The sequence below is a fragment of the Mobula hypostoma genome, chromosome 2, assembly GCF_963921235.1.
Source record: "Mobula hypostoma chromosome 2, sMobHyp1.1, whole genome shotgun sequence".
NCBI classification, from domain to species: domain Eukaryota; kingdom Metazoa; phylum Chordata; class Chondrichthyes; order Myliobatiformes; family Myliobatidae; genus Mobula; species Mobula hypostoma.
The window spans coordinates 249984255-250004871 of NC_086098.1; the positions used below are offsets into that span (position 1 = coordinate 249984255).

A 20617-nucleotide genomic window follows, 5' to 3' on the forward strand; every position below is an offset into this window, starting at 1 on the left:
ACACAGCTGCTGTGGACAAACCACGTGAGGTCCTCGGTGATGTGGATGCCGAGGAACTAAAAGCTGTTCACTCTCTCAACCCCAGATCCATTGATGTCAATAGGGGTTAACCTGTCCCCATTCCTCCTGTAGCACAAAACCAGCTCCTTTGTATTGAGGGAGAGGTTGTTTTCTTGACACCACTATGTCAGGGTTGTGACCTCTTATAATAACGTGGAGACGGTGGGAATGTGGAATGTGCTGGAAATGTAGCTCTTTTCCACCGATGCTGAATGACCTACTGAATGTTTCCACTTTTTTTTTTCTATTTCAAAATCTCAACAATTGCAGGTTTTGCAATAAAAGAAAAGACGATTTTGTTTCTCGACGTAGCATTTCATTTTCGACACGACATGACATTGTTAAAATTAGCCACACAGCTCTAGTTCTGCCAGCTGTTTCCCGAAGGGTAAAGTGCGTTGAATTCCGGAAAGAACAACTGAGCGGACACGCAGCAAACATTTTAATGACAAAATCCGACGCAGCTCTTGTGACCTCGACATGATTCGAACACGCAACCTTCTGATCTGGAGTCAGACGCGCTACCATTGCGCCACGAGGTCGGGTGTTCCGCCGGATTGAGTGAGGTTCACCGGCCATATAGCATTGATAATTGCAGAAGGTAGCGGCTGTGTATAGTTCACCGGCTCGGTTTGCAGAACTTTAGTTGCCGGCCTGCTGTGTTTAAGTTGACGCACCCCTACTGAGAATTATTCCATGTGTGTACATTCCTGCATCCAGGCGTCGTCAGCTCCAAGTGGTACGGAATCGAACAAATTGAACAGAAATTCATTATCTGAGACTGTGTACAAACCTTTTAACAGCTTCTGCTTTCGATCAGCTGATTGAAATTGTATATTTCCCTTCCATCTTTACACCGAACTGGGTTCCATGGTCTGTATCTTTACATAGCCGTCTTCGTAGTGTCGTAGTTATCACCTTCCCATTGCACGCGAAAATTTCCAAGTTCGATATTGACCAAGCAGAGGATGTCAAGAAGCGCCCGAAGTCTTGCTGCAGGAACTTGGGAAAACACTTACAGTTTGAAGCCAAGTCAAGTCACTTTTTATTATCATTTCGACCATAACTTCTGGTACAGTACACAGTAAAAACGAGACAACGTTTTTCAGGACCATGGTGCTACATGAAACAATAGAAGAAGTACACTGAACTACGTTAGAACTACACAGAGACTACACTAGACTGCAGACCTACCCAGGACTTCATAAAGTGCACAAAACAGTTCAGGCATTACAATAAATAATAAACAAGACAATAGGCACAGTAGAGGGCAGTAGGTTGGTGTCAGTCCAGGCTCTGTGTATTGAGGAATCTGATGGCTTGGGGGGAAAACTGTTACATAGTCTGGTCGTGAGAGCCCGAATGCTTCGGTGCCTTCTGCCACATGGCAGGAGGGTGAAGAGTTTGTATGAGGGATGTATGGGATACTTCATAATGCTGTTTGCTTTACGGATGCAGCATGTGGTGTAAATGTCTGTAATGGTGGGAAGAGAGACCCCGATGATCTTCTCAGCTGACCTCACTATCCGCTGCAGGGTCTTGCGATCTGAGATGCTGCAATTTTCGAACCAGGCAGTGATGCAGTTGCTCAGGATGCCCTCAATACAACCTCTGTAGAATGTGGTGAGGATGGGGGGTGGGAGATGGACTTTTCTCAGCCTTCGCAGAAAGTACAGAAGCTGCTGGGCTTTCTTTGCTATGGAGCTGGTGTTGAGGGACCAGGTGAGAATCTCCGCCAGGTGAACACCAAGCAATTTGTTGCTCTTAACGATCTCTATGGAGGAGTCGTCGATGTTCAGTGAAGATTGGTCGCTCCGTGTCCTCCTGAAGTCAACAGCCATCTCTTTTGTTTTGTTCACATTCAGAGACAGGTTGTTGGCTCTGCACCAGTCCATTAGCCGCTGCACCTCCTCTCGGTATGCTGACTCATCGTTCTTGCTGATGAGACCCACCACGGTCGTGTCATCGGCGAACTTGATGATGTGGTTCGAGCTGTGTTTTGCAGCACAGTCGTGGGTCAGCAGAGTGAACAGCAGTGGACTGAACACACAGCCCTGGGGTGCCTCCGTGCTCAGTGTGATGGTGTTGGAGATGCTGCTTCCAGTCCGGACTGACTGAGGTCTCCCAGTCAGGAAGTCTAGGATCCAGTTGCAGAGGGAGGTGTTCAGGCCCAGTAGGCTCAGCTTTCCAATCAGTTTCTGAGGATTGATCGTGTTGAATGCTGAACTGAAATCTATGAACAGCATTCGAATGTACATGTCTTTTTTGTCCAGGTGGGTTAGGGCCAGGTGGAGGGTGATGGCAATGGCGTCGTCTGTTGAACGATTGGGACGGTACGCGAACTGCAGGGGGTCCAGTGAGGGGGGCAGCAGGGTCTTGATGTGCCTCATGACGAGCCTCTCGAAACACTTCATGATGATGGATGTGAGTGCAACGGGACGGTAGTCGTTGAGGCAGGACACTGAAGACTTCTTCGGCACGGGGACAATGGTGGCGGCCTTGAAGCACGTTGGAACGACAGCGCTGCTCAGGGAGATGTTGAAGATGTCAGTGAGAATACCTGCTAGCTGGTCTGCACATCCTCTAAGCACTCTGCCAGGAATATTGTCTGCTCCAGCAGCCTTCCCTGGGTTGACCCTGCACAGGATTCTCCTCACATCGGCCACGGTCAGACACAGCACCTGGTCATTTGGAGGAGGGGTGGTCTTCCTCGGCGCCACGTCATTTTCCGCCTCAAAACGAGCGTAGAAGTTGTTCAACACATCTGGGAGGGAGGCATCATTAGCACACGCAGGTGGTGTTATCCTGTAGTTGGTGATTTCCTGAATACCCTTCCACATGCGCCGCGTGTCACCACTGTCCTGATGTATCTGAAATCTGAAATATGGCATTGGAGCTGTGTTTAGTCTCACAGTCATAAATATAAAACATCCCAAAAACTCTCAAACGTCTATGACCACCTCTGGCTGGACGAAGTACTGGACCATTGCAAAGGCACATACATTAATTATAAATGTACACAATTAATCCCACTGTGTTCTCATCGTGCCTAAGTCTTTAGACCGCCAACAATCAGCGCTTCCCCTCCCCTTGCGTATCAATCTCTCTCTCTCCCTCTGTCTCTCTCTCACCCAGATTGCACTGTACCGTTTCTTTTCCTTTGCCTTTCGGATTGACATCTCCTACTTGCACACACAGGAAGGAACTCACAGGACCACTAGCGGACTGTGAAATGTCTGGTGCAGTTCAACTGCGGTGGAGTTGTTAAGATTGTTGTCAGCGGAAATGTCAGGGGTACTCTCTAGTACCTGATTCTTGCCCTTCCACCTCCTGACTGTTACCCACTTACCTGTCTCCGGAGGTCCCGCTATGACTACTTGCCTATAGCTCTTATCTATCACCTCCTCGTCCAATCACCCAGATGCATTTCAAGACATCATCTCACGCACACACGCGTCTGCACACTACGAACGTACAAAACGAAGTTCGAAGTTAATTTATTATTACATTGGACAGTGACGTCGTCGGAAATCATAAATATGGCATTGGAGCTGTGTTTAGTCTCACAGTCATAAATATAAAGCGAGCAGAGCGGGGAGATGAGCACACGGCCTTGTGGTACACTGTGCTGAACGAGATTGTGGAGGAGTTGTTGTTGCCAATCCGAGCTGACTGACGGAGTACATACTGTACCTCTGCAGACGCAAATGCGTAGGTGCAAACGGGCTCGGCTGATGGACAAATGTGTGGCAGTCCACTATTCCGTCTTGGTTTTCCAGTTTATTTCAGCAGGATTTCGCAGTCCCGCCGTTATCATCATTTTTTCACATGACGAAATGATCATTTCCATCTTAGGCAGACACAGGATTTTGGAACCTGTCACTGATGACTCCCGTGTGATTCTATTTGCTCCGTAGTCAACAAGGTGCCTCTTGTATTTGGATACAAATGTATCGAAACGGTAGGCAGATAGGCGGAGAGGGAGCGAGGTGCAGGGGGGAGATGTTTCCCTGTTAAAAAAAAATGAAACCGAATCATTAGAGAGTTAGTGGTCGGAAGTTGTTAAACCATTGTGGATAGAGCTAAGGAACTGCAATTTTATAAATTGTATACAGGCAAGTTGTAAAGATCTGGCCTACAAATTACAACCGAGGATCGTAATGTTACAATAGTAACGGGGGACTGACGTATGCAGGTAGATTGCGAACATCAGGGTGGTGCTGGATTCCAGGAGGCGGCGTTTCGAGAGTGCCCACGAGGTGGCGCGGTTGAGCCAACAAGAGGATTAGCTATTTTCGATTTGGTGTTGTGCAATGAACCAGAGTTGATTAGAGCTTCAGGCAAAAGAACCCTTCGGGGAAAGTGATCGTAATATGATCGAATTCACCATGAAATTTGAGAAGGAGAAACAAAAGTCAAATGTATCAGTATTACAGTGGAGTAAAGAAATTTGCTGAGGCACGAGAGAAGCCGAATAAACCCTTTTCGGACTTCCAGCTGGGAGCAGGTATCGATCATAACCGACGTATCGATGACAAACTTTGCCATCTTCTTCAAGGATGATGCCTAGGCATGTCAGGTAAAGTGGTATTTACACCCCGTAGTCCTTGCTACCTGATTGATTAGTACAGCATACATTTAAGACATTCAGTTTACGAAGGAGATGGAGAAGAATGGTTGCCGTTCGCTCCTGGACATTCTAATACCGGAAACCGGATGGTAGCCTCAGACATGGCGTCTATCGGAAACTCTGTTACATGGACATATACCTCAACTGTAACAACCACCATCACGTCTCGTAACGAAGAGCGGTTCTTTCTACTTTGATTAACCGAGCGAAAACTATTTCGGATCCCGAGAGGCTCCCCGAGGGAATAAGACGATTACGCACGACGTTCCTCCAGAATGGGTACAAGGTGAAGTAAACCAATCCGACACTTAAAAAGGCCGACAGAAAAACCAGGAACCCCAACAACGAGAAGGAACCCGACGCTACCGCCTGTCTTCCCTATATTTCCACGGTTTCGGGAGGGATCGCGAGGATCATGAAGAAATACCGGATTAGCACCATCGCATTAAAGAGCCCAAGTCACAAGTTATGCGAGTGAACGATCACCTTGGTCTCAGGTCGGTTGGCTTTTACAGGATTCCCCGTGAATGCGGAGCAGCATATATAGACCAGGCGGGACGCACCGTCGGGATCCGCATCAAGCAGCACAGGAGGTGTATCCGTTTGGGTTACCGGAGAAATCGGCCGTAGCCGAACGTTGCATTCGCAAAGACCATAGGATTGACCTCGACGGTGCAAAACAACTGTGTCGCGCCAATGGCTTCAGGGTCCACCTGGTAAAGAAAGACAATGAAATTGAAACTAGAGGAGAAGAACTGGAATTCGCTTGTAAGCAGGGTGTAAGAACGTAAACCTGATTTGATGAGGACTAAACAATTAGGAGGGACGGACTACGGGTGTATAAATACCACCGGACTTGACATGCCCACGCATAATCTCTGAAGAAGATGGCAGAGTTTGACTTCGAAACGTTGTTGATAACCGATACCTGTACCCTGCTAGAAACCCGAGAAGTTTATTTGTCATTTATGCTGGGAAACACTAGGCCCTTTTTTTCGCATGAGAGAGAGTTGGCCAGAATTGATTGGAAAAGAACACTGGCAGGGATGATGGCAAGCGGAAATTACTGGAAGCTATTCACAGGCACATCTCAAACAGGAAGAAATATTCTGAAGGGAAGATGACACAAACGTGCTAAATAAGAAAAGTCAAAGCCAACATAAAAGCCAAAGAGAGGGCATATCAGTGGAAAGTTAGAGAATTGAGAGTCTTTTAAAAACCAACATAAGGCGACTAAAAATATCAATAGTGGATGTTTCCAGGCCGTACTGGGTGTGGGCAGGCGGTGGAGAAGCGGTCGGGTCGGAGGGAGAGGGGACATTCCCCATCGTTTTACCCGTTCCAGGTATAGGCAGCTAAGAACGCAGCTCGACGACGGGATGGGGAAGTGTGAAGGGGTCACATCCCTTTGACTGCTATTTACGCAGGCATAGTTGGGGAACTCTGGGAACTGCAGTCAAGTTCGATGCCGATTTGGAGAAAGAGATTGTCAGGGCAGGGAGACAGTAGCTCACAAATCCCAAACCTCATCACGTTACATTAGCGATTGATTGAAAAGTAAACTGTGGTCACTATCATCAAAGAGGAAGTCATAATGTAGCACAGCAGGAGCACTTTGATAAGGACGCAGATTCTGTTTCTTCTCTGTTCTATTCACGGAGCAATGTGAACATAGGTAAGCACCAAGGAGGGCTTCGCACAGTTCCCACAGACCAGGCACACTCCGCAGAGGGAACGTCTCATAGATGACCGAGTACTGTCCCTCAGACAGTGCATCGGGCTCTCAGACACTCGATTCCGACAGCGACATATTTCCCACAGGACCATTTCTGCGACAGTGTGTGTCTCCAGTATGAAAGACCCCACAGAAGCTCAGATCTCCTCCGCTCTGACAGAGCAGAATATCTACAGGGTGAGAATTCTGATAGTCAAAGCTGCCTTAGTGAAGATCTTCCGACACTGCTTCTGCATGGATCTCAGAAAATGATTCAAAGATTAAACATGTTCATTTCAAGATAAAAAGAATATATGCATTATGCCTACTTTGAATATTTTTAGAGAAGATAACACATTGCTGTCAATAAAAATAATCTTTCGTATAGCAAGCTCCAGGTTCATATGAGATCCCTTCCAGCTTGTCTTTGAATCTGCTTTACATGACATACCTTCTAAGATCTTTTCCATTGGATAGCATAGAGGTGGATAGGAATTTTCGGATCGACAGTCATCACCGTCTATGGGAGAGAGAGGGAAACAACCTACAGTATCGTTTCCTAAGCAGAATCTAATTAAGCGCTAGTGGCGCTTTCCTACCCTCCTTCGACGTCAATGAGGACAGTCAGAAAAGATAAATGCCTCCAAATTTTATCGAGCGGCGTTTCCTCGTGTATGCTTTTTGATATTAAAGGATGCCTGCCAATATAGCCATCCCAATTTTTCTTCTACATGTAAGGGGTTTCTTCTTTTATGTTAACTGCGTAGTCTAATTAAAATGGCATCTTTGTTATGTTATAATTGAAATCGCTTCATTGTTATAGAAACATAGAAACATAGAAAATAGGTGCAGGAGTAGGCCATTCGGCCCTTCGAGCCTGCACCGCTATTTATTATGATCATGGCTGATCATCCAACTCAGAACCCCACCCCAGCCTTCCCTCCATACCCCCTGACCCCTGTAGCCACAAGGGCCATATCTAACTTCCTCTTAAACACAGCCAATGAACCGGCCTCAACAGTTTGCTGTGGCAGAGAATTCCACAGATTCACCACTCTCTGTGTGAAGAAGTTTTTCCTAATCTCGGTCCTAAAAGGCTTCCCCTCTATCCTCAAACTGTGACCCCTCGTTCTGGACCTCCCCAACATCGGGAACAATCTTCCCGCATCTAGCCTGTCCAATCCCTTTAGGATCTTATACGTTTCAATCAGATCCCCCCTCAATCTTCTAAATTCCAACGAGTACAAGCCCAGTTCATCCAGTCTTTCTTCATATGAAAGACCTGCCATCCCAGGAATCAATCTGGTGAACCTTCTTTGTACTCCCTCTATGGCAAAGATGTCTTTCCTCAGATTAGGGGACCAAAACTGCACACAATACTCCAGATGTGGTCTCACCAAGGCCTTGTACAACTGCAGTAGTACCTCCCTGCTGTTATGTTAACTGCTGAGAAAGTCCTCCCGCTAGCAGTTTGTTTGGATTATATTACTGATAAGAGGGTGTTACGAACCGACTGGAATAGTTGCTATGCTTTCTGTGCGTCTGTAAGGTATTCTGACGCGCGGGTGTTTTGGGGAGAAGGCGGGATAACGGGACAGAAGATGGACCAGGTGCTGTGAGTCCGCTAACGGGATCGGACCCCGAATAAGAGTCCGAGGTCCGGGGTGTTCAGCGAGGACAGGAGACTGAGATGGACTCGTGTAGAGCGTCTGGTCGACCACCATTGTTGGTCCCCGACGGCAGGTCGAGGTGATCCGAGGGCTTGCAGGGTGAAGAAGGAGCGTTCCGAGCTCCAACTGCTTGTGCACGAAGAGATTGAAGTTTGATAAGTGTGGCGCCTTTTATATTTTATTCTCTATTAATTATATAGTTCCGGTAACATCTATAAACTGTAAATCATTTAATCGTATCTGGTGTATTGTCTGTTATGTGGGCGGGGTGGGGTACATCACACAGCATCCACACAAACTATTACCCAGTTTGGCGGGGCCGAGGGTTGTTTTCCTAGGCGGCAGCGAGCTGAGCGGCCCTGAGGCCGGCCAGGGGGGTCACATATATTTAGGGAGAATGTACAGGAGCTTGAAAGTCCAGACGACCAGTCTTAAGAACAGCTTTCAATCCAGTGCTGTCAGACTACTGAACCAATCACCCGTTTCGCATCCCCTTCCAAGAGGTGCGGCCGCGCATTCGGACTCTTTGCCTCTCTCGATTTTCCATTATCGACACGTAAGCATTGTTTTCGCATTACTTCAGATTGAAGTGCAATCTTTGGACAAATCTGTGACTTGCTTTTATTACATTTATTGAAATATTTACCATTGTCTTCTTTGTGAGGATTCTTTCTACTCCGGTATATCAAACAACTAACCAATCTTGACCGAAATCTGAAATTCTTCTGACGGTTCACCATAATCCTCACCATAAACTTCCCAATTTACCTGGCTACACATTGAACGACGCATATATCCTTAAAGCCAATTTGACGTGTTGCATTATGAATGAAGCACTGGACCCGAAGTCTGGGACCAAGATACCTGCATGGAAGATAAATACTGTGCAAACATGCATTTGGCACAGGAGTTGGTACATCTTTCTTTTCATTCACTCAGTGCAAATTTTGCATTTTTTCAGAACCCGTTCCTCGATCTGGTGAAATTGTGAACATTGGAGGGCTCTGTGGGAGGGGAGACTTCGATTGATCTTAGAAAAGGACAAATGTGAGCTAATCGTTTTGGACCGAAGGGCCTGTGCTGTGCTGTCCTGTTCTATGTGCTATGTTACATTGAACAATCTGCTGTTGGGCGGGCGGTGGCTTCCATCGGCCTTAGGAAGGAAGATTGAATTGCATTGACTTTATTACTTGCATCCTTCATTCATCTACCTAAAGAGTGAAACACCTTACCTTATGACTCCTTCTAAATATGAAATTTATTGCAATTTATAATAAATAGCATATACAAAAGGACAATCAATATAACATAGATATACAATCTATGCAATCTTGTCGTGAGAGGCCCCTTGGGTAAGAGTGACCATAATATGGTGGAATTCTTCATTAAGATGGAGTGTGAAATATTTAATTCAGAAACAAAGGTTCTGAACTGAAAGAGGGGTAACTTTGAAGGTATGAGACGTGAATTAGCTAAGATAGACTGGCAAATGACACTTAAAGGATTGGCGGTGGATATGCAATGGCAAGCATTTAAAGGTTGCAAGGATGAACTAAAACAATTGTTCATCCCAGTTTGGCAAAATAATAAATCAAGGAAAGTAGTGCACCCGTGGCTGATAAGAGGAATTAGGGATAGTATCAATTCCAAAGAAGAAGCATACAAATTAGCCAGAGAAAGTGGCTCACCTGAGGACTGGGAGAAATTCAGAGTTCAGCAGAGGAGGACAAAGGGCTTAATTAGGAAGGGGAAAAAAGATTATGAGAGAAAACTGGCAGGGAACATAAAAACGGACTGTAAAAGCTTTTATAGATATGTAAAAAGGAAAAGACTGGTAAAGACAAATGTAGGTCCCCTGCAGACAGAAACAGGTGAATTGATTATGGGGAGCAAGGACATGGCAGACCAATTGAATAATTACTTTGGTTCTGTCTTCACTAAGGAGGACATAAATAATCTTCCTGAAATAGTAGGGGAAAGAGGGTCCAGTGAGATGGAGGAACTGAGCGAAATACATGTTAGTAGGGAAGTGGTCTTAGGTAAATTGAAGGGATTGAAGGCAGATAAATCCCCAGGGCCAGATGGGCTGCATCCTAGAGTGCTTAAGGAAGTAGCCCAAGAAATAGTGGATGCATTAGTGATAATTTTTCAAAACTCGTTAGATTCTGGACTAGTTTCTGAGGATTGGAGGGTGGCTAATGTAACCCCACTTTTTAAAAAAGGAGGAAGAGAGAAACCGGTGAATTATAGACCGGTTAGCCTAACGTCGGTGGTGGGGAAACTGCTGGAGTCAGTTATCAAAGATGTGATAACAGCACACTTGGAAAGCGGTGAAATCATCGGACAAAGTCAGCATGGATTTGTGAAAGGAAAATCATGTCTGACGAATCTCATAGAATTTTTTGAGGATGTAACTAGTAGAGTGGATAGGGGAGAACCAGTGGATGTGGTATATTGGGATTTTCAAAAGGCTTTTGACAAGATCCCACACAGGAGATTAGTGTGCAAACTTAAAGCACACGGTATTGGGGGTAAGGTATTGGTGTGGATGGAAAATTGGTTAGCAGACAGGAAGCAAAGAGTGGGAATAAACGGGACCTTTTCAGAATGGCAGGCGGTGACTAGTGGGGTACCGCAAGGCTCAGTGCTGGGACCCCAGTTGTTTACAATATATATTAATGACTTGGATGAGGGAATTAAATGCAGCATCTCCAAGTTTGCGGATGACACGAAGCTGGGTGGCAGTGTTAGCTGTGAGGAGGATGCTAAGAGGATGCAGAGTGACTTGGATAGGTTGGGTGAGTGGGCAAATTCATGGCAGATGAAATTTAATGTGGATAAATGTGAAGTTATCCACTGTGGTGGCAAAAATAGGAAAACAGATTATTATCTGAATGGTGACGATTAGGAAAGGGGGAGGTGCAACGAGACCTGGGTGTCATTATACACCAGTCATTGAAAGTGGGCATGCAGGTACAGCAGGCGGTGAAAAAGGCGAATGGTATGCTGGCATTTATAGCGAGAGGATTCGAGTACAGGAGCAGGGGGGTACTGCTGCAGTTGTACAAGGCCTTGGTGAGACCACACCTGGAGTATTGTGTGCAGTTTTGGTCCCCTAATCTGAGGAAAGACATCCTTGCCATAGAGGGAGTACAAAGAAGGTTCACCAGATTGATTCCTGGGATGGCAGGACTTTCATATGAAGAAAGACTGGATGAACTGGGCTTGTTCTCGTTGGAATTTAGAAGATTGAGGGGGGATCTGATTGAAACGTATAAAATCCTAAAGGGATTGGACAGGCTAGATGCAGGAAGATTGTTCCCGATGTTGGGGAAGACCAGAACAGGGGGTCACAGTTTGAGGATAAAGGGGAAGCCTTTTAGGACCGAGATTAGGAAAAACTTCTTCACACACAGAGTGGTGAATCTGTGGAATTCTCTGCCACAGGAAACAGTTGAGGCCAGTTCATTGGCTATATTTAAGAGGGAGTTAGATATGGCCCTTGTGGCTACGGGGATCAGGGGGTACGGAGGGAAGGCTGGGACGGGGTTCTGAGTTGGATGATCAGCCATGATCATAATAAATGGCGGTGCAGGCTCGAAGGGCCGAATGGCCTACTCCTGCACCTATTTTCTATGTTTCTATACAATTGTATCAGAATGAATTAATCATTTTGATGTCCCGGAGCCTACTGGTCCTGGCATTTATGTTGCGGTACCTTTTCCCGGATGGTCGCAGCTGGATCTGTCACAATGGGGTGCTGGGAACGGACCCAAATGCAAGACAAAGACACTGTAGTACAAGGAACAGGACTTAACTGGAGTAGGGATGTGACAGGACTCAGACCAGCAGCAGGGACAAGAACGCAGACTTGGGCTAGGGAAAGCGGGGCCAGGACTAGAAACCATGGACTAGGAGGCAAGGCTTCGACTCCTAGCCCGAGACTGGACAAGGACCCAGAACCTGGGTCTTGCCTCGGGTTCGGACCCCAGAACCAGGAAAGAACATGACATGGCTTCAGGACAGGACATGGCTGCGGTCTAGAGGCCTGAGATTGGAGACAAGACAAGGCTTGAACTCCGAGCCCAAGACTGGACCAGGACCCAGAACCTCGGTCTTGCCTCGGGCTCGGACCACACAACCAGGCAAGGACATGACATGGCTGCAGGCTGGGATCTTGGGTCTTCAGCTTGGCTTGGGATCCTCGAGGTTTGGGTACTTGAAGCTTGGCTTGGGATCCTCGAGGCTTGGGTTCTTGGAGCTTTACTTGGGGTCCTCGAGGCTTGGGTTCTTGGAGATCAGAGACAGACTGGGAAACGAACATCAACATCTTAATCCGACACTAACATGAGACAAGACAGAACATAGACATAGAGCCGTGACTTATCTTAAGACAAGCCGGGACTCCACTTCATCTCCACACCAAGGTGGGACAAGTCCCTCCGTCAGGTAACAGCAGAACGGTCAGATTTACCCCACAGAAGCGAGGACAAGACAAGACAGATCCCCCGCAGGGCAACGGCAGAACGGCCTGACTTACCTCACGGAGGCGAGGACAAGACAAGACAGATTCCCCCGCAGGGCAATGACAAAACGGCTTCGCTTACCCCACGGAGGTGAGGACAAGAAGAGCCAAACACCAAAGAACAACAGACAGTTCCATTTCTGCTCCAGGGTAACTCCAAGTCTCAGTTCGGCCAGCAACCTCAGCTGGCTACAGAAATAGCTGGATCTCTACCTAGCTCGGAGTGGCTGGCAGCCACTCAGCTGGCCCAGGAAACAGCCGAATCCATACCGCAAAGACCACTCCAACGAGTGGCAACAAGGCTCCATGAAGCAGTGGTCCTCCAACCAGTACTAGAGATCAGAAATGTTTTCACTAGCCTTCCATCAGCAGGTTGCTCCAAGGGGGACTGACAAGACAAACAAGAAGCCCACACTCAACCCCAAGGCTACTTATATTCCAAGCCCAAAGATGGGAATCAGGTGCCTATGATTAACTCACCCAAACGAGGGACAGCTGGAAGACCCGGGGTGCTGACTTCACGGACCGGACCATGACAGGATCAGTTTGTGGTTGGGGTGATTTGGGTCCCCAATGACCCTACGGGCCCTTTCTCTGTGTACTGTATATGTCGTGAATAGTGGGAAGTTCACATCTACAGATGTGCTGGGCTGTCCACACCACTCTGTGCAGAATCCTAGTATTGAGGGAAGTACAGTTCCCATACCAGGCACTGATGCAGCCAGTCAGGATGCTCTCAATTGTTACCCTGTAGAAAGTTCTCAGGATTTGTGGGCCCATACCAAATTTCTTCAATTGTCTGAAGTGAAAATGCGCTGTTGTGGCCTTTTCACCACACAGCTAGTGTGTACAGACCACGTGAGGTCCTCGGTAACGTGGATGCCGAGGAACTAAAAGCTGTTCACCTTCTCAACCCCAGATCCGTTGATGTCAATAGGGGTTAGCCTGACTCCGTTCCTCCTGTAGCCCACAACCAGCTCCTTTGTATTGAGGGAGAGGTTGTTTTCTTGACACCACCGTGACAGGGTGGTGACCTCTTATAACAACGTAGAGACGGTGGGAATATGGAACGTGCTGGAAATGTAGCTCCTTTCCACCGATGCTGAATGATCTACTGAATGTTTCCACTATTTTCTTTTTTTATTTCGAATTCCCAGCAATTGAAGGTTTTGCAGTAAAAGAAAAGACGATTTTGTTTCTCGGCGCCATATTTCATTTTCGACAGGGCATTACATTGTTAAAATTAGCCACACAGCTCTACTTCCGCCAGCTGTTTCCCGAAGGGTAAAGTGCGTTGATTCCGGAAAGAACAACTGAGCGGACACGCAGCAAACATTTTGATGAGAAAATCCGAAGGCTGCGCTTGTGACCTCGACGTGATTCGAACACGCAACCTTCTGATCTGGAGTCAGACGCGCTACCATTGCGCCACGAGGTCGGGCGTTCCGCCGGATTGAGTGAGGTTCACCGGTCATATAGCACTGATAATTGCAGAAGGTAGCGGCTGTGTATAGTTCACCGGCTCGGCTTGCAGAACTTTAGTTGCCGGCCTGCTGTGTTTAAGTTGACGCACCACTACTGAGAATTATTCCTTGTGTGTACATTCCTGCATCCAGGCGTCGTCAGCTCCAAGTGGTACGGAAGCGAACAAGTTGGACAGAAATTCATTATCTGAGACTGTGTAGCAACCTTCGAACAGCTTCTGATTTACATCAGCTGACTGAAATTGTATATTTCCCTTTCATCTTTTATGCCCAGCTGGGTTCCATGGTCTGTATCTTTACATAGCCGTCTTCGTAGCGTCGTTGTCAGGGCCGGCCTTTAGGCTGGGCGAGGCTGGGCTGTTGGGACCAGAGCTGTTAGGGGCCCAAAACTGGTAGTTTTCATCATGGAGGACGAAAAAATTACGAGAGTGGAGCACAGAAAAGAAAAAAGAAACAGGAAGGGGAGGACCGTGAGAAAGAACCGTTAAAAAAGACATTGAAATTGAGAGAATTTTTTAAACCTGTTCTCAATGATGCAGCGGTACCATCGCTCTTGTCACAGTCTGATACCGGTGGACAAACGGAGACTTGTTCAACAGTTAGCGCTAGCACCAGCGTTAGTACAGGACCACCGTCCTGTAACTGTCAGTACATCTTCGAAACTGGCTTTAGCGACTGGAAACATGCCGCTGAGCGCATAGGAGAGCATGAAAATAGCGAACACCACAGGAAAACGATACTGACCTACGTTACACTAGCGTCTGACAGCGGAAGAATAGATACAGAACTGCAAAAACAGTTCGAGTCAGAGTGTGTCTTCCGGACCGACGTATTAAGAATAGTGGTGGCAGTTATGAAGTTTTTGGTCGAGAGGGTACTGGCTATCCGAGGCTCCAGTGACATATTTGGCAGGCCTGTTAATGGCAATGACAGGGGCATTCTAGAGGTAATAAGTGAGTTTAACCCGTTTTTGAAGGCTCACATACAGAAATTTGAAAATGCAGGATTAGGCACCCCTTCATATATTTCACCTAAAACATGCGAGGAGCTTTTTGAGCTCACGAGCAATCGCGTTGTCAGAGATTGTCTGTGAAGTCAAAATGGCCAAATACTTTTAGAACCATAGAACATTACAGCACAGAAACAGCCCTTTTCACTCTTCTTGGCTGTGCCGAACCATTTTTCTGCCTAGACCCACTGACCTGCACATGGAACATATCCGTCCGTACACCTCTCATCCATGTACCTGTCCAAGTCTTTCTTAAATGTTAAAAGTGAGCCCGCATTTACTACTTCATCTGGCAGCTCATTCCACACTCCCACCACTCTCTGTGTAAAGAAGCCCCCGCCCCATGTTCCCTTTAAACTTTTCCCCCTTCACCTTCACCCATGTCCTCTGGTTTTTTTCTCCCCTTGCCTCAGTGGAAAAAGTCTGCTTGCACGCATTCTATCTGTACCCATCATAATTTTATATACTGTACCTCTATCAAACCTCCCCTCATTCTTCTACGTTCCAGGGACTAAAGTCCTAACCTATTCCACCTTTCTCTGTAACTGAGTTTCTCAAGTCCCGACAACATCCTTGTAAACCTTCCCTGCACGCCTTCAACCATATTAATATCGTTCCTGTAATTTGGTGACCGAAACTGTATACAATACTCCAAATTCGGCCTCACCAATGCCTTATACAACCTCATCATAACATTCCAGCTCTTATACTCAATACTTTGATTAATAAAGGCCAATGTACCAAAAGCTCTCTTTACAACCCTATCTACCTGTGACGCCACTTTTAGGGAATTTTGTATTTGTATTCCCAGATCCCTCTGTTCTACTGCTCACCTCAGTGCCCTACCATTTATCTTGTATGTTCTACCTTGATTTGTCCTTCCAAAGTGCAATACCTCATTTGTCTGTATTAAACCCCATCTGCCATTTTCCAACCCATTTTTCCAGCTGGTCCAAATCCCTCTGCAAGCTTTGAAAACCTCCCTCACTGTCCACTACACTGCCAATCTTTGTATCATTAGCAAATTTGCTGATCCAATTTACCATATTATCATCCAGATCATCGATATAGATGACAAATAACAATGGACCCAGTACTGATCCCTGTGGCACACCACTAGTCACAGGCCTCCACTCAGAGAACTAGACCATAAGACCATAAGACCATAAGACAAAGGAGCAGAAGTTGGCCGTTCGGCCAATCGAGTCTGCTCCGCCATTTTATCATGAGCTGATTCATTCTCCCATTTAGTCCCACTCCCCCGCCTTCTCACCATAACCTTTGATGCCCTGGCTACTCAGATACCTATCAATCTCTGCCTTAAATATACCCAATCACTTGGCCTCCACTGCCACCCGTGGCAACAAATTCCATAGATTCAACATCTTCTGGCTAAAAAAATGTCTTCGCATCTCTGTTCTGAATGGGCGCCCTTCAATCCTTAAGTCATGCCCTCTCGTACTAGACTCCCCCATCATGGGAAACAACTTTGCCACATCCACTATGTCCATGCCTTTCAACATTCGAAATGTTTCCATGTGGACCCCCTCATTTTTCTAAGCTCCAAGGAATACAGTCCAAGAGCGGACAAACGTCCCTCATATGCTGGCATTTATAGCGAGAGGATTCGAGTACAGGAGCAGGGAGGTACTACTGCAGTTGTACAAGGCCTTGGTGAGACCACACCTGGAGTATTGTGTGCAGTTTTGGTCCCCTAATCTGAGGAAAGACATCTTTGCCATAGAGGGAGTACAAAGAAGGTTCACCAGATTGATTCCTGGGATGGCAGGTCTTTCATATGAAGAAAGACTGGATGAACTGGGCTTGTACTCGTTGGAATTTAGAAGATTGAGGGGGGATCTGATTGAAACGTATAAGATCCTAAAGGGATTGGACAGGCTAGATGCAGGAAGATTGTTCCCGATGTTGGGGAGGTCTAGAACGAGGGGTCACAGTTTGAGGATAGAGGGGAAGCCTTTTAGGACCGAGGTTAGGAAAAACTTCTTCACACAGAGAGTGGTGAATCTGTGGAATTCTCTGCCACAGCAAACTGTTGAGGCCAGTTCATTAGCTATGTTTAAAAGGAAGTTAGATATGGCCCTTGTGGCTACAGGGGTCAGGGGGTATGGAGGGAAGGCTGGGTTCTGAGTTGGATGATCAGCCATGATCATAATAAATGGCGGTGCAGGCTCGAAGGGCCGAATGGCCTACTCCTGCACCTATTTTCTATGTTTCTATGTTTCTATGTTTCTATGTTAACCTTCTCATTCCCGGAATCATTCTAGTGAATCTTCTCTGTACCCTCTCCAAGGTCAGCACATCCTTTCTTAAATAAGGAGACCAAAACTGCCCACAATACTCCAAGTGAGGTCTCACCAGCGCCTTATAGAGCCTCAACATCATATCCCTGCTCCTATTCTCTATTCCTCTAGAAACAAATGCCTACATTACATTCGCCTTCATCACCACAGACTCAACCTGAAGGTTAACCTTAAGGTTATCCTGCACGAGGACTCCCAAGTCCCATTGCATCTCAGAACTTTGAATTCTCTCCCCACTTAAAGTCTGCCCGTTTATTTCATCTGCCAAAGTGCATAACCATACACTTTCCAACATTTCATTTCATTTGCCACTTCTTTGCCCATTCTTCCAATCTATCCAAGTCTCTCTGCAGACTCTCCGTTTCCTCAGCGCTACCGGCCCCTCCACCTATCTTCGTATCATCAGCAAACTTAGCCACAAAGCCATCTATTCCATAATCCAAATCGTTGATGTACAATGTAAAAAGAAGCGGCCCCAACACGGACCCCTGTGGAACACCACTGGTAACCGGCAGCCAACCAGAATAGGATCTCTTTATTCCCACTCTCTGTTTCCTGCCAATCAGCCAGCGCTCTATCCACATATGTAACTTTCCCGTAATTCCATGGGCTCTTATCTTGTTAAGTAGCCTCATGTGTGGCACCTTGTCAAAGGCCTTCTGAAAATCCAAATATAGAACATCCACTGCATCTCCCTTGTCTAGCCTACTTGTTATTTCCTCAAAATATTGAAATAGGTTTGTCAGGCAGGATTTTCCTTTAAGGAATCCATACTGAGTTTTGCCTATCTTGTCATATGCCTCCAGGTACTCCGTAACCTCATACTTGACAATCGACTCCAACAACTTCCCAACCACCGAGGTCAAGCTAACAGGTCTATAATTTCCTTTTTGCTTCCTTGCCCCCTTCTTAAATTGCGGAGTGACATTTGCAATCTTCCAGTCCTCCGGAACCATGCCAGGATCTATCGACTTTAGAAAGATCATCGCTAATGCCTCCTCAATCTCCACAGCTACCTTCAGAACACGAGGGTGCATCCATCTGGTCCAGGAGATTTATCTACCTTTAGACTATTCAGCTTCCTGAGTACTTTCTCTGTCGTAATAGTGACTGCGCACACTTCTCTTCCCTGCCACCCTTGAGTGTCCAGTATACCGCTGATGTCTTCCTCAGTGAAGACTGATGCAAAATACTCGTTCAGTTCCTCCGCCATCTCCTTATCTCCCATTACAATTTCTCCAGCATCATTTTCTATCGGTCCTATATCTACTCTCACCTGCCTTTTACTCTTTATATACTTGAAAAAGCTTTTAGTATCCTCTTTGATATTATTTGCTAGCTTCCTTTCATAGTTCATCTTTTCCCTCTTAATGACCTTCTTAGTTTCCTTTTGTAAGCTTTTAAAAACTTCCCAATCCTCTGCCTTCCCACTAATTTTTGCTTCCTTGTATGCCCTCTCCTTTGCTTTAACTTTGGCTTTGACTTCTCTTTTCTTTTCATTCACTCACTGCAAATTTTGCATTTTTTCAGAACCCGTTCCTCTCTGACGAAACTTTAAAAATTTCCTCGATCTGGTCAAAATTGTGAACATTGGAGGGCTCTGTGGTAGGGGAGACTTCGATTGATCTTAGAATAGGATAATTTTGAGCTAGTCGTTTTGGACCGAAGGGCCTGTGCTGTGCTGTCCTGTTCTATGTGCTATGTTACATTGAACAATCTGCTCTTGGGCAGGCGGTGGCTTCCATCGGCTTTACGAAGGAAGATTGAATTGCATTGACTTTATTACTTGCATCCTTCATCTACCTAAGGAGTAAAATTCTTTGCCTTATGATTCCGTCTAAATATGAAATTTATAGTAATTTATAATAAATAGCATATAGAAACATAGAAACATAGAAAATAGGTGCAGGAGTAGGCCATTCGGCCCTTCGAGCCTGCACCGCCATTTATTATGATCATGGCTGATCATCCAACTCAGAACCCAGCCTTCCCTCCATACCCCGTGACCCCTGTAGCCACAAGGGCCATATCTAACTTCCTTTTAAACATAGCTAATGAACTGGCCTCAACAGTTTGCTGTGGCAGAGAATTCCACAGATTCACCACTCTCTGTGTGAAGAAGTTTTTCCTAACCTCGGTCCTAAAAGGCTTCCCCTCTATCCTCAAACTGTGACCCCTCGTTCTAGACCTCCCCAACATCGGGAACAATCTTCCCGCATCTAGCCTGTCCAATCCCTTTAGGATCTTATACGTTTCAATCAGATCCCCCCTCAATCTTCTAAATTCCAACGAGTACAAGCCCAGTTCATCCAGTCTTTCTTCATATGAAAGACCTGCCATCCCAGGAATCAATCTGGTGAACCTTCTTTGTACTCCCTCTATGGCAAGGATGTCTTTCCTCAGATTAGGGGACCAAAACTGCACACAATACTCCAGGTGTGGTCTCACCAAGGCCTTGTACAACTGCAGTAGTACCTCCCTGCTCCTGTACTCGAATCCTCTCGCTATAAATGCCAGCATACCGTTCGCCTTTTTCACCGTCTGCTGTACCTGCATGCCCACTTTCAATGACTGGTGTATAATGACACCCAGGTCTCGTTGCACCTCCCCTTTTCCTAATCGGCCACCATTCAGATAATAATCTGTTTTCCTATTTTTGCCACCAAAGTGGATAACTTCACATTTATCCACATTAAATTGCATCTGCCATGAGTTTGCCCACTCACCCAACCTATCCAAGTCACCCTGCATCCTCTTAGCATCCTCCTCACTGCTAACACTGCCACCCAGCTTCGTGTCATCCGCAAACTTGGAGATGCTGCATTTAATTCCCTCATCCAAGTCATTAATATATATTGTAAACAACTGGGGTCCCAGCACTGAGCCTTGCGGTACCCCACTAGTCACCGCCTGCCATTCTGAAAAGGTCCCGTTTATTCCCACTCTTTGCTTCCTGTCTGCTAACCAATTCTCCACCCACACCAATACCTTACCCCCAATACCATGTGCTTTAAGTTTGCACACTAATCTCCTGTGTGGGACCTTGTCAAAAGCCTTTTGAAAATCCAAATATACCACATCCACTGGTTCTCCCCTATCCACTCTACTAGTTACATCCTCAAAAAATTCTATGAGATTCGTCAGACATGATTTTCCTTTCACAAATCCATGCTGACTTTGTCCGATCATTTCACCGCTTTCCAA

The 20617-nt window shown here is 46.3% G+C and overlaps 2 non-coding genes across 2 annotated transcripts; both read right to left on the bottom strand.

Annotated features, from left to right (window-relative positions):
* Nucleotides 1–530: 530 nt before the first annotated feature.
* Nucleotides 531–602, bottom strand: trnaw-cca (transfer RNA tryptophan (anticodon CCA)). Its single transcript has one exon. It is a non-coding gene; the product is annotated as a tRNA-Trp (tRNA).
* A 13363-nt stretch (nucleotides 603–13965) lies between these two features.
* Nucleotides 13966–14037, bottom strand: trnaw-cca (transfer RNA tryptophan (anticodon CCA)). The gene has a single exon. It is a non-coding gene; the product is annotated as a tRNA-Trp (tRNA).
* Between the last annotated feature and the right edge of the window lie 6580 nt (nucleotides 14038–20617).